The sequence below is a fragment of the Macaca nemestrina genome, chromosome 16, assembly GCF_043159975.1.
Source record: "Macaca nemestrina isolate mMacNem1 chromosome 16, mMacNem.hap1, whole genome shotgun sequence".
NCBI lineage: Eukaryota > Metazoa > Chordata > Mammalia > Primates > Cercopithecidae > Macaca > Macaca nemestrina.
The window spans coordinates 86,109,714-86,122,577 of record NC_092140.1 but is presented as its reverse complement, the minus strand read 5'-3'; the positions used below and the strand labels follow the sequence as shown (position 1 = coordinate 86,122,577).

Genomic DNA, 12,864 nt, shown 5'->3' with positions numbered 1-12,864 from the left:
AGAGTGACTCTGTCATCTCTTCAGAGGTCACAAGCCTTAGGGCTGATGGAATAGGAGGTCTGACCTTCTGACAGTCTAACCCTGCTCGGCCCTACCAGAGTGTCGCCTGTCAGTAGTCCAGAGCCCTACACATCGTTCTTCTAGTTTTAGGTGCAGTAAATAAAGACACTAGTAACTGAGTTAGGAATTCTCTCAGTTTTTTATTCCAATAGTTTAAAATCACTCAGTAAGGAACAAAGGCATTTTCATGCAGAAAAGAAATAGACAATAATTTTGTCTAGAGCAGGGAGGGTTTCACAACCTCAACACTACTGATATACATAGTGGCCAGCACTACTGGTCAGATAATTCTCTGTTATGGGAGGTGAGTCCTATGAATTGCACAGTGTTGAGCAGCATCCCTGATCTCTAATCACTAGATGCCAGTAGCAACACACCCCCACCCAAGTTGTGACCAAAAAAAATGTTTCTTGAATTGCCAAATGTCAGAGGGACCAGCTGAGAACCGCTAGCCCAGTCTTTAGCAGAGGAAGAATTTAGACCTAAATAGAAGTTTTTTCCTTTCTCCCTTCTATCTGAAAAATCTTCGAAAATAAAACAACTGAGGACAGGGTCGAGAGAGCAACTTTTGCCTTATGTGGCAACCCTAATCCCTCAACCCTCACAGCAATCTCGGCTAGTACTATCCTCATTATACAGGTGAGAAAACCTATACTTAGATGTTAATTTGTCCAAGGTTAAGTTAAAAAAGCTTGAATGGATTTGGTGACAATACTCAAAGTTCTAAACACTACAGAAACTCTGCCCCCAAAGGGCCATAGATTCCACTCCTTGAATAAAACAAACATTAATAACTCTAGATAATCCTACACTAAAATAGCACAAATCCTGTCCGTCTATTAGGAACTACTTACTCAAGAAAAAGCTAAAGGGCCACACTTCATGCAAGCATCATACGTAAAGGGAATTAAAAGAATTGCTTTTGGCCACTGTGATTTCTTTTAAAGGATAAGGAAAGGGAAAGGGAGGGAGGATGAACATTATTTGGAAGCAGAGTCCTAAGCCAAGCAATGTCTGGCTCTGAAGGCAGCCCTGGCTACCACCGCCTCTGAACCACACACTACACTCTCTCTCTATGTATTGTCCAAAGCAAAACCAAAAGACTTTCTCAATGAGGGCCCTCCTGGGTGCCACTCTGCTCAGCTGATGATCCAGTTAGAAGGGCAGCTTTAGCATCCCCCAAGTCCTGAGTCTCAGACCTCCAGTCTGGAGCTGATCACTTCGCTTCTCTTGGCCTCAGTTTCCTATGCATGCAACAGAGACAGTACTTAATGGGAAGGGCTGACCTGTTCTTAGTAAAATGTGGATGACAGCTTAAGGATTTCATTTTGTTCTAGTCCCTTAACTGAAGGATCAGTAGCCTTCCTGAAGCTTAATCTCACCCCAAGAACAAAGTCTTTTCTGTCCAAACAGGTCAGTGTTTGTTATTTCTTTTGTTGTTGTTGTTGGAGACGGAATTTTTGCTCTGTTTCCCAGGCTGGAGTGCAATGGCACAATCTTGGCTCACTGCAACCTCTGCCTCCTGGGTTCAAGCAATTCTCCTGCCTCACCCTCCCAAGTAGCTGGGATTACAGGCACCTGCCACCATACCCGGCTAATTTTTGTATTTTTAGTAGAGACAAGGTTTCACCATGTTGGTCAGGCTGGTCTTAAACTCTTGACCTCAGGTGATCCACCCACCTCGGCCTCCCAAAGTGCTAGGATTACAGGCATGAGCCACCGTGCCCGGCCAGTGTTTGTTACTTCTATGTGCCAACCCCACAGTATCAACAAGAACAAGTTTCCATTCCCCGTAAAAGGAGGTTCTTTTCCTCCATCTTCTAGGCAGTATGTGCAGGGGGTGACAGAGCCAACTGTGAAGCCAACTACACAGAGCCCTTCCTATCCATCTGGTGAGGAAACCACAGGCAACTCCTCTTCACCACACCATGAGCCACAACAGGGCTACTTGGTCAACTCCTCCCAACTGCTCATTAATCATCACCACAAACACACCTGAATTTTCCTCCTCAGCGAACAAGAGAATTCACTAATACTTTGATATAAATCTCCTATCTCATTTTATATATATATATATATTTTACATAACATATATATATCTATCTTTCATCTTTAAGAGTCTAGTTAACTAGCTGGATGAGCCAGTAAGACTTCTACCATAGGATTGTCAGTATGTGCATTAATTGCTTAGATTCTGTTAATTAACTGATTATTTATCTGTTAATTTTATTTTACTTTATTATTTCCAGTTTCAAATTTAAGTCCTAGTTTTTCTCTCCAAAATTCCAAATTATTCTTTTTGATGTAGCAAACTGAAGTGATTAAGAGTCAGAGACCTAGGTTAAAAACCCATTGGCAGCCGGGCGCGGTGGCTCACACCTGTAATCCCAGCAACTTTGGGAGGCCAAAGGAGGCAGATCACTTGAGGTCAGGAGTTTAAGACCAGCCTGGCCAACATGATGAAACCCTATCTCTACTAAAAATGTAAAAATTAGCCAGGCATGGTGGCACATACTTGTAATCCCAGCTACTTGGGAGGCTGAGGAGAGAGGACCACTTGAACCTGGGAGGCGGAGGTTGCAGCGAACTGAGATCGCACCATTGCACTCCAGTCTGGGAGACAGAGCAATACTCTACCTCAATAAATAAATAAATACCCATTGGCATCTTGAGTCCATTTACTGTGTAACATTCAACAAATTACTCAACTTCGTATCTCAGTTTCCTCATCTACAAACTGGGGATAGTGGGAATATCTACATTATATGTTTATGAGACTAAATAATACATAAAAGGCATTTATAGCAGTGCCTGCTACAGTAAGCACACAATAAATATCAGCTTCTTTTCTGTAGATAGTGTAACTTCACTGCTTTGAAAAACAGGTCTAATTCTACAGATTTTTTTCACATTCTTAAGAATTGCTAGGATGTGTATCAAGTGCAACCAAACCTCAATCTAGACATACAGTCAGCGAATGCCCTCTCAAAATGGATTGTGTACACTGTGTACTTCCCTCAACCAGTCTGTCTTCACTTATGCACTGGCAACTATACTCCAAAAAGGCCTCTCTCATGCCTGTCACCACATATAAATGTAAATTTCAGTTTCAGTGGAAATTTACATCTATACATCCAGACTATCAGATGACAGATATAAGCTTGGCAAACTTACCCTTTGCAATCCTAACATGATCAGCTCAGTCCTGTCTCACTGTCTATCCCATAAAAGACCCTCAAAAGTTTAATTCCAGCCCTCTGCTCTTCCCTTTAACAACATAAATAGGCTGGGCAGGGTGGCTCATGCCTGTAAACCCAAGACTCTGGACGGCCAAGGCAGGTGGATTGCCGGAGCTCAGGAGATCGAAACCAACCTGGGCAACATGGCAAAACACCCTCTCTACCAAAAATACAAAAAAGTAGTCTGCCATGGTGGCGTGCACCTGTGTTCCAGCTACTTGGGAGGCTGAAGTGGGAGGACTGGCTTGAGCCTAGAAGGTGAAAGTCGCAGTGAGCCGAGACTATGCCACTACACTTCAACCTGGGTGAGACAGAGTGAGATCCTGTCTCAAAAATAAAAAATATAAATAATCTCAAGTTTGACTTCCTTGAATCCAAAATTCTCTCAAGGAGGAGAGTATGAAAACCACAAACAGCATTTTCATTTCAAAATTGTTAATGTTTCTATTAGAAGTGTTTGTTACTTCAAATGTAATACAGGACCGGGCGTGGTGGCTCATGCCTATAATCCTGGCATTTTGGGAGGCCGAGGCAGGTGATCACTCGAGGTCAGGAGTTTGAGACCAGCCTGACCAACATGGTGAAACTCTGTCTCTATTAAAAATAGAAAAATTAGCCAGGTGTGGTGGCAGGCACCTGTAATCCCAGCTACTCCGGATACTGAGGTGGGAGAATTGCTTGAACCCAGGAGGCGGAGAATGCAGTGAGCCAAGACCAATCCACTGTACTCCAGCCTGGGTGACAAAGTGAGACTCCATCTCAAAAAGAAAAAAACAAAAAGAAAAAGAGATACATACATACATACATACATACATACATACATACATAACTTACCCATATTTACACACTCCAAATACAACCCACTGCAAACTTTGGGTGTATTTCCTCCCAAGTGTAGCTATACAGTAGAGCCTAAGATACTTCACATAATTGAAATCAGTTGATATACAGTTTTATATTCCACTTTCTCATGCTGCCAGGTTATTTCCCCATCCCATCAGAAGTTCTTTCAAAGCAGAAAAACAATATAAGACTACCAGAGCACCCTTATCAAACTTGCTACACAATTACTAGGAATGCCAGGAAAGATAGGTCTAAAGGTTTTGATTCTTTCTTTGGTTCTGATCTTATGTTTTTATGTAAAAATATTCTATATAATCCTAATGTCTGGCCGGGCGCGGTGGCTCAAGCCTGTAATCCCAGCACTTTGGGAGGCCGAGACGGGCGGATCACGAGGTCAGGAGATCGAGACCATCCTGGCTAACACAGTGAAACCCCGTCTCTACTAAAAAAATACAAAAAACTAGCCGGGCGAGGTGGCGGGCGCCTGTAGTCCCAGCTACTCGGGAGGCTGAGGCAGGAGAATGGCGCAAACCCGGGAGGCGGAGCTTGCAGTGAGCTGAGATCCGGCCACTGCACTCCAGCCTGGGCGACAGAGCGAGACTCCATCTCAAAAAAAAAAAAAAAAAAATCCTAATGTCTATAAATCTAAAAAAAAAAAAAAATGAAAGCCCCAGAATCTCAGGTTTGCTAAGTTTTAAGTCCAAGTATTTTGGCTAGTGCTAAAATATGTAATACAGCATAATTACACAGCTCCTTCCTTTCAGCACCTCAACTTGTCCTACAAGTACTTCCCAGCAGTATCATTATCCCCATTTTACAGATGACGACGCTAGTACAGCAGTGATGTGACTTGTCTAAATATGAATTATCTGGTTACCAATGTAGAAACAGAACCAAAAACTCCTAATATTTACTGCAAAATTACAGATCTAGGTTAGGCTCATGAGGGCATTATAAAGAGCAAATATGCTAGAGGGAATTCCGATAGTTCTGATGTGACCCCAACATGGGTTTTGAAATGCCGTAGTGATCTAAAGACATCCTCCCAGGGCATGCCGGTAAATACATCTAACCAGCACCTTTCATCCAGTGATCTCGAAGCAAGTTTTGCAGACACTAGCACTGGATGGCCCATTATCATGCTCCAAAATTACAGGTGGGGAAACTGAGACAAAAGGAAATTGAAACACACATCCCCAACAATCTGCGATTAGCACAGGACTAGACTCTTCCTCTCACCTCACCACACCCCAAGGGGAGCCAAATAGGCAAAGTTTCCATGTGAACTGACAAGGAAGAGTGAGGACTTTACTGCCTCTAACAGAAAGGAAAATTTTACTGGGAGAGAAAAGTGGGGTGGGAGAATGAAAGGAGGACCGATTAGAAGCCAGAGATAAGAGTAAAAGCCAAATCTAACCAGAGCCGGAGAAAAAAATCACAACATAAGATCTGCACATGAGTCCAGTGAGATATACCAGGTCACACATACAATGATGGTTCAGGAACTTCTAAAGTGTTTTACAGGAGCTTGGTATTGGACATCCCACTTATACAATGCCCGGTCTGACTGGGTCAAACCTCTATACTCTCAACATATAAAATGTCTTTGGGATTATTCACCCAAACACAGAGAACGGCAGTATTCTCTCCTATCCTCATTCAAGCACAAAAACCAAACCACCCTGAGAATTTTAACTCCTTTTAATAACGTTAAAAGACTTCTCCATCCAGTCCATGGTCTCATATTCTCTAAGCTAGAAGTTAAAATTAAGAACTTCAGAATGTGAAGGCAGCCAACACTACTCATCTCAAAGTTACTAATCTTAGCATTCTACACAGATGATGCAGGAAGGTTGCAGAATTTGGTAAACCAGACTACCGCTGGCGACAGAGTCGAGACAACACTGAAAACACAAAGGCATTTAGCTCAATGAGAATAGCCAGTGACATGCACATCTAGAATACTGAAATGGCTATGATTTCTTACCTCACACCTTGGTATTTCTGCATGAGTTTGTAGTTATCTCCTCCCAAAAGTCAAGTGTGAGTTAACAACATGTCACAGTAGGAAAAGGATTGGGTAGGTGCAGTTTCAGTAGAAATTTACATCTATACCTCCAGACTATCAGATGCCAGAAAAACTGTTTCCCTCCCTTTCCTTGCCCATTTTAAAGGTCCTATTTACCAGGACACAACGAAGGTAGTAAAACTACGGTAAGACAAACACATACTTACATATTTTCAGTTTAAACGGTGAAAATACACAGAGGTAACTTCTATTTAGCTCACTCCCCTAAGTCATCCTCCTTGTGGATTTCCTCTTTATGGGCCTTAAAGTGACTTGCATGCCCAGGCTCAAGTGTATCATCACCACCTGCAAATATTTCTAAATGGGATCAGTTCTATTAATAACAATGACTATTTCTAAAGGCAGTAATAAGTAAAATAGGGTTGTTCTAGCAAACTTAAAATTCACACCAGCAACCAGCAATGACTAAAAAAACTTTTCATCTAATTAAAGTTAGAGAAATTTATTCAAGTCAAATATTTTAAATGAGGTGGCTGAAAATGAGAAGGAAAGCAAAGAAGGGATGAAAAACTAGGGAAGGGGAGTAGGAGGTTATCAAAAAGTACTCATTTTTAACATCAGCCATTTAGATGTGCACCCTCAAAAGTCATGGCACTGGCCGGGTGCGGTGGCTCACACCTGTAATCCCAGCACTTTGGGAGGCCGAGGCGAGTGGATCACTTGAGGTCGGGAGTTTGAGACCAGCCTGACCAACATGGAGAAACCCCATTTCTACTGAAAATACAAAACTAGCCAGGCATGGTGGCACATGCCTGTAATCCCAACTACTCGGGAGGCTGAGGCAGGAGAATTATTGAACCCAGGGGGCGGAGGTTGTGATGAACTGAGATCACGCCACTGCACTCAAGCCTGGGCAACAAGAGCGAAACTCTGTATCAAAGAAAAAAAAAAAGTCATGGCACTCTTCATTTAGTGAATAATTGAGAAAAGAACAGATAGACTCCCCCCAATCTAAATTTTTAACTAGTCTATGATGGATATCAGCCTTAGATGGGAAATGAAAAAATTAATGAACAAAAAGCAAGCCTATTAATTGATTATTTGGGGGGTGTGAGGGAATTATGGTTTTCTTTTTTAAAGCAAAAGTTGACTGCTGTGACTTTTTTTTTTTGAGACGGAGTCTCGCTCTGTCACCCAGGCTGGAGTGCTAACTTTTGTATTTTTAGTAGAGATGGGGTTTCACCATGTTGGCCAGGCTGGTCTCAAACTCCTAACCTTGTGATCCGCCCACCTCGGCCTCCCAAAGTGCTGAGATTACAAGCGCTGGTGCCATGAGCCGCGGCACCCGGCCAACTACTGTGACTTCTAAAAGGTGAATATTATAAAATTCTAGCTTCAGCAATTTCCCTCTGCTTCATCGAATTTTGGATATTTGAACTTCATAACAATTCATTTTTGTTTTGTTTTGAGACAGTCTCGCTCTGTCGCCAGGCTGGAGTGCCGTGGTGCAATCTCAGGTCACTGCAACCTCCACCTCCCGGGTTAATGCGATTCCCCTGCTTCAGTCTCCCAAGTAGCTGGGATTACAGACATGTGCCACCATGCCCAGCTAATTTTTTGTATTTTAGTAGAGACAGGTTTCACCATGTTGGCTAGTGTGGTCTCGATCTCCTGACCTCAAGTGATCCGCCTGTCTCAGCCTCCCAAAATGCTGGGATCACAGGCGTAAGCCACCGTGCCCGGCCTGAACTTTGTAACAATTCAAAAGGGATGTTGGGACCCAGGACACACTACCCCAAAATATGACTGTAGGAGAGCAGAATATGCCACCCAAAATATACTTCCTTGGCGTATTTTGAGCTGGTTATTCTGAGAAACTGCAGACACCGGAGTAGACAAGAAAAGCTGTCCTTTTGTAAAAGAAATTTGCATCCATAAAGGAAATCTACATTAGTAAAGTATCTGTACCAGGAATAGGGCTGCTCCAGACAACTTTTATTACCTGAGAGACTTTATCCCCAAGAGCAAGACAATTGTTATTCACCATATAATTCTTCCCCTCATCTTCCTATAACTTGTGTGGCCACCACCCCACCAAAAACCTCAAACCCTAATTATTTTCTGCAGCTCAGTATACAATATAAGCTTCAATCAAGGAACCTGCATTATATATTGTGGGACTCTTGTGCAAACATAAGTATAAATAAAATGACATTTTCTCCTGTAAGAGTCTACCTTGTTTGTGTCAATCTATTTACTTCTTCCCCTCCCCTGCCCTGAGATGGAATCTTGCTCTGTCACCTAGGCTGGAGTGCAATAGCTTGATCTCAGCTCACTGCAGCCTCCACCTCCTGGGTTCAAGCAAGTCTCATGCCTCAGCCTCCCAAACAGCTGGGATTACAGCCTCCCAAATAGCTGGGATTACAGCCGTGAACCACCACATCTTGGCTAGTTTTTGTATTTTTAGGGAAGATGGAGTTTCGCCATGTTGTTCAGGCTGCTCTCCAACTCCTGAGCTCAAGTGATCCACCTGCCTCGGCGTCCCAAAGTGCTAGGATCACAGGCATGAGCCACCTTGCCCAGCTATCTAGTGTCAATTTAAATCACGGCCCAGCCCAAAGAACTTAGAAGTGTGGGGGAAAGCCATTTTTCCCTAACATATAGCTTCTGGTGCCCAATGTGGAGCATCCTTCACTGGCTGGGACACCACTAGCTCCAGGACTGCTCCAGCTGCAGGATCCTGAGACCCTGACAAACACCAGCTGCAGCTAAAACTTTTTACCACATTGGGCTCCCACATCTCTGCCTGCAGAGTCTGGTCAAAGCAAGAGTGGTAAGAGTCTCTTTTTCTTTTTGCCTTTATCTGTATAATCCCCATTAACTTATAGCTGAAGATGCTCTATAAGCTTCAATCATCTGACTCTTCTTCGAGTCACCAATGCATACGAAACTACAATTTTTTTTATCCTGTTAGTCTGCCTTATGTCAATTTAATTATTGGCTCAAAGAACCTAGAGTAGAGGAAAGCCATTTTGTGTTCCCCCACAGGGATAATTATTGATGGAGGTTCTGATTACATTCAGGAAACAGAAGCACACTCATAAACTTTTAGCTGGTAGCAGCAGAACACTCCCTTCCTCAGGTCAAAATACAAACTGGCTAAGAGTTCCTTTTTGTAGCTCTTCCCAACTGTTGATACTTTGTACTGACAATACTAGTAAAGGCATCACAAAAAGTTCTTTCCACCATGTATACTTAGATGCAAAACAGTTCAAAAACACTAAAATGTCAAACTAGTCAAAAAATAAATCCAAATAAAAAACGCAAAACCTAAATATGATTGTTAGCATTTTCTCATTATTGTGCACTATTTTCATAGGCTCAGGCTTCCATAAAAAGCATGTGCATTCAACTATACACAGCAGAAATAAAATCATTAATACTTTCTTAGTGCATTCCAATTTTACTTTTTTCCTGTCTTCCTCTGCTGAAGGAGCCAAAATGTGTATTTCCCCACACTACCACAGGAAACAAAACAAGGGAATTCCACCTAAATTGAAGTATGTCAAATTCCCAGGCATAGCCAAGCAGGATGTCAAAGGTCATACCCCATATCTGGCCAGCCCAAAATACTATTAATTTATTTATAGCTAGTATGAATAACCATAAATCCAAAAGCTTTAGCCTGATGAAAGATAGAACAGGCATTAAAAATTAAGTTTTCTAAGCCTACATGGATATGCTGTCCTAGTAACATTCAGGTTCATTTGCACAATAAATATGACCAAACGAGTCATTATGCTCTAATCAACAGCCTTTCATGTGATGTGCCTTGTGCAGGTCTGCGGAAAAGTGGCTAACTTGTTTCAGGCCAGAGTAACAAGACAGCAAACTGAGGGAGCAGGGATGTCCCCTGGAGAAGTGGGCTTTTGTGCAAAAAGCCCATCACAAACCTTAAGATTTAATATAAGTCAATGTCATTTTAAGTGAGTCTCAGCAAGCCACACAGAAACAAGCTTCATAGGGCACATGACTAAGTGGAAAGGGGGTGTCTTCATTTCAAATCCCAGGAGTGTATTCACACAGTTAAGGATCACAGACAATTCTGTCTTGAAACGAATCAATCTGATGCATTACCCTAGAATCTGAAGTGTTTCAAGTTCTCATTTTATCTCTCTGACTTAATTACTTCTTCCTCCCAATACACTTTTTAAAATGAATTCTCTAAAACAAAAATGGGGGGGTGGGGAGTGTAAATGAGGCTTAATTGGAGGCCCCCAAGTTGTCAATCATGACAGAATTGATGATGACTTCCGTGGATGAAAGTGTTTTCCTTGTCCCTTCTTGCCATAAACACAGGCGGAAGTCATGGTTAGTCTAAGAAACATAACCATTAACAGCTTGTCTTTGATTGAAATGTGTCCCTATTTTCATCACAAAGGAAATGATTAAGTAGGGTCCTCCTATATGTTCAGCATTTTATATGACCCAAGATCATCTACATCGTTAAATGAGATCGCAGAGCGTAATTATTTTAATTTTTTTCTTAGAAATATAATGTATAAGGCATACAATCAAATTAGGTAATAAATTCAGAAACTGACTGACTTCAAACATATACCCTCCAATTGTTTGTGAGGAAGCAGAATTCACAATAAATTATAGGCTCCATCTGTACTGATATATTCCCTTCAGTTTATTCCACATCCCTATATTCTCCACCTCTAGTTCAAAATAAAGCAATCACACCAAAGAATGCAATGGCACAAACTTTAACATTCAAACTGTTACAGGAAAGTGGTCCCAATCCAGACTCCAAGTGACAGTTCTTGGATCTCACGCAAGGAAGAATTCTGGACGAGTCCCTAGAGTAAAGTGAAAGCAAGTTTATTAGGAAAGTAAAGTAATAAAAGAATGGCTACTCCATAGACAAAGCAGCCCCGAGGGCTGCTGGTTGCCCGTTTTTATGGCTATTTCTCGATGATACGCTAAACGAGGGTTGGATTATTCATGCCTCCCCTTTTTAGACCATATAGGGTAACTTCCTGACTGCCACAGCACTTGTAAACTGTCATGAGGCTTGTGGGAGCGTGGCAGTGAGGACAACCAGAGGTCACTCTCGTGGCCATCTTTGTTTTGGTGGATTTTAGCTGGCTTCTTTACTGCAACCTGTTTTATCAGCAAGGTCTTTATGACCTGTATCTTGCGCTGACCAACTAACTATCTCATTCGGTGAGTTAGAATGCCTTAACCGTCTGGGAATGCAGCCCAGTAGGTCTCAGCCTCATTTTACCCAGCTCCTATTCAAAATGGAGTTTCTCTGGTTCACATGCTTCTTGACAAAACTACTTTTTAAGAGGTTTGAATCTCAATTAAGCTAAACATATTAAGAATGTTTATTTCTGAGTTAGGCACCACACGAACAACTATAGGCTAAAAAGAGATCACAAAGAAGGGCAGTGACACCCTGAGGGTCTACTCCTCAAGCACAGGGACAGGTCGATTCCAAACCAAACACTCAAGAGCAGGCAGGTAATTCTTGAAGCCTGTGACAATCATGCTTTTTAAATTGTTATTTTAATAATCTGGATTCTGCTTTTGTTTAGCTTTGGTGGTGGTGGTTGTTTTTGAGATGGAGTCTCACTCTGTCGCCCAGGCTGGAGTGCAGCAGCGCAATCTTGGCTCACTGCAACCTCCGCCTCCTGTATTCAAGCAACTGTCCTGCCTTAGCCTCCGAGCAGCTGGGACTACAGGCGCCCACCACCACGTCCAGTTAATTTTTGTATTTTTAGTAGAGACTGGGTTTCACCACGTTGGCCAGGCTGGTCTCAAACTCCTGACCTCAAGTGATCTGCCGACCTCGGCCTCCCAAAGTGCTGGGATTACAGGTGTGCGCCACTGCGCCTTGCCTAGTTTTGCTTTTTTTTTTTTTTTTAGAAGATACATGGTCCCGGTGTGTTGCCCAGCCTGGCCTTTGGGCTCAAGGGATCCTCTGGTCTCAGTCTTGCAAATAGGCAAGACTACAGGCACACACTACTCTCTCTGCCTGGACGGATTCTGCTTTTTTTAATATAAAAAGTACATTCTAGGTATAGTTCAGAACACTGAAAGTATCAAAATGGCATTTCAAGAAATACAAAGCACCTTAAAGAAATATCCACAATTACTGGAATGTGATTCCCTAGGAGAACCACTACAGGGCACAGAGGTCACAGCAGGGAAAGTATCCACTCCAAAACCAGAAAGGAGGATGTCAGTAACATCAAAACATGCCTAATTACAGGAATCTTTAACCCTGATAAATTTCCTTCGCATGAATTTTTTTTAATTATACCAAATACTTCGAGAGAAAAAAAAAACATTCTGATAACCTCTAAAATGTAGTCATCAACTGCTAAATGTTTAAAAAGTGTTTTATCATCAGAAAGCCTTCATATTAATACAAATGCATAACATATAAATATACATTTACTTATAATATAAACATAATTTATTATAAGTAAATCCAGGTCCTACAAAATTCATTCTATCTCACAAATTTCACAAGTTCAACAAACTGCTCCAGGCACACCGGTAACAGAAGAGACTGGGAGTATGGGAATCTTTCAAATTCAGCGTATGTAAATGTCATAATGGGCCACTGAAGAGAAAATTAAATCCTAAAAGGTTGAAGGGGAGAGACCAATTCAGTCA

At 42.0% G+C, this 12,864-nt stretch overlaps 1 protein-coding gene across 1 annotated transcript in view; it reads right to left on the bottom strand.

Annotated features, from left to right (window-relative positions):
• Positions 1-12,864, bottom strand: part of LOC105491751 (forkhead box O1) — a 111,446-nt gene that overhangs the window by 83,665 nt on the left and 14,917 nt on the right. The gene's annotated exons all lie outside the window — the stretch shown is intronic.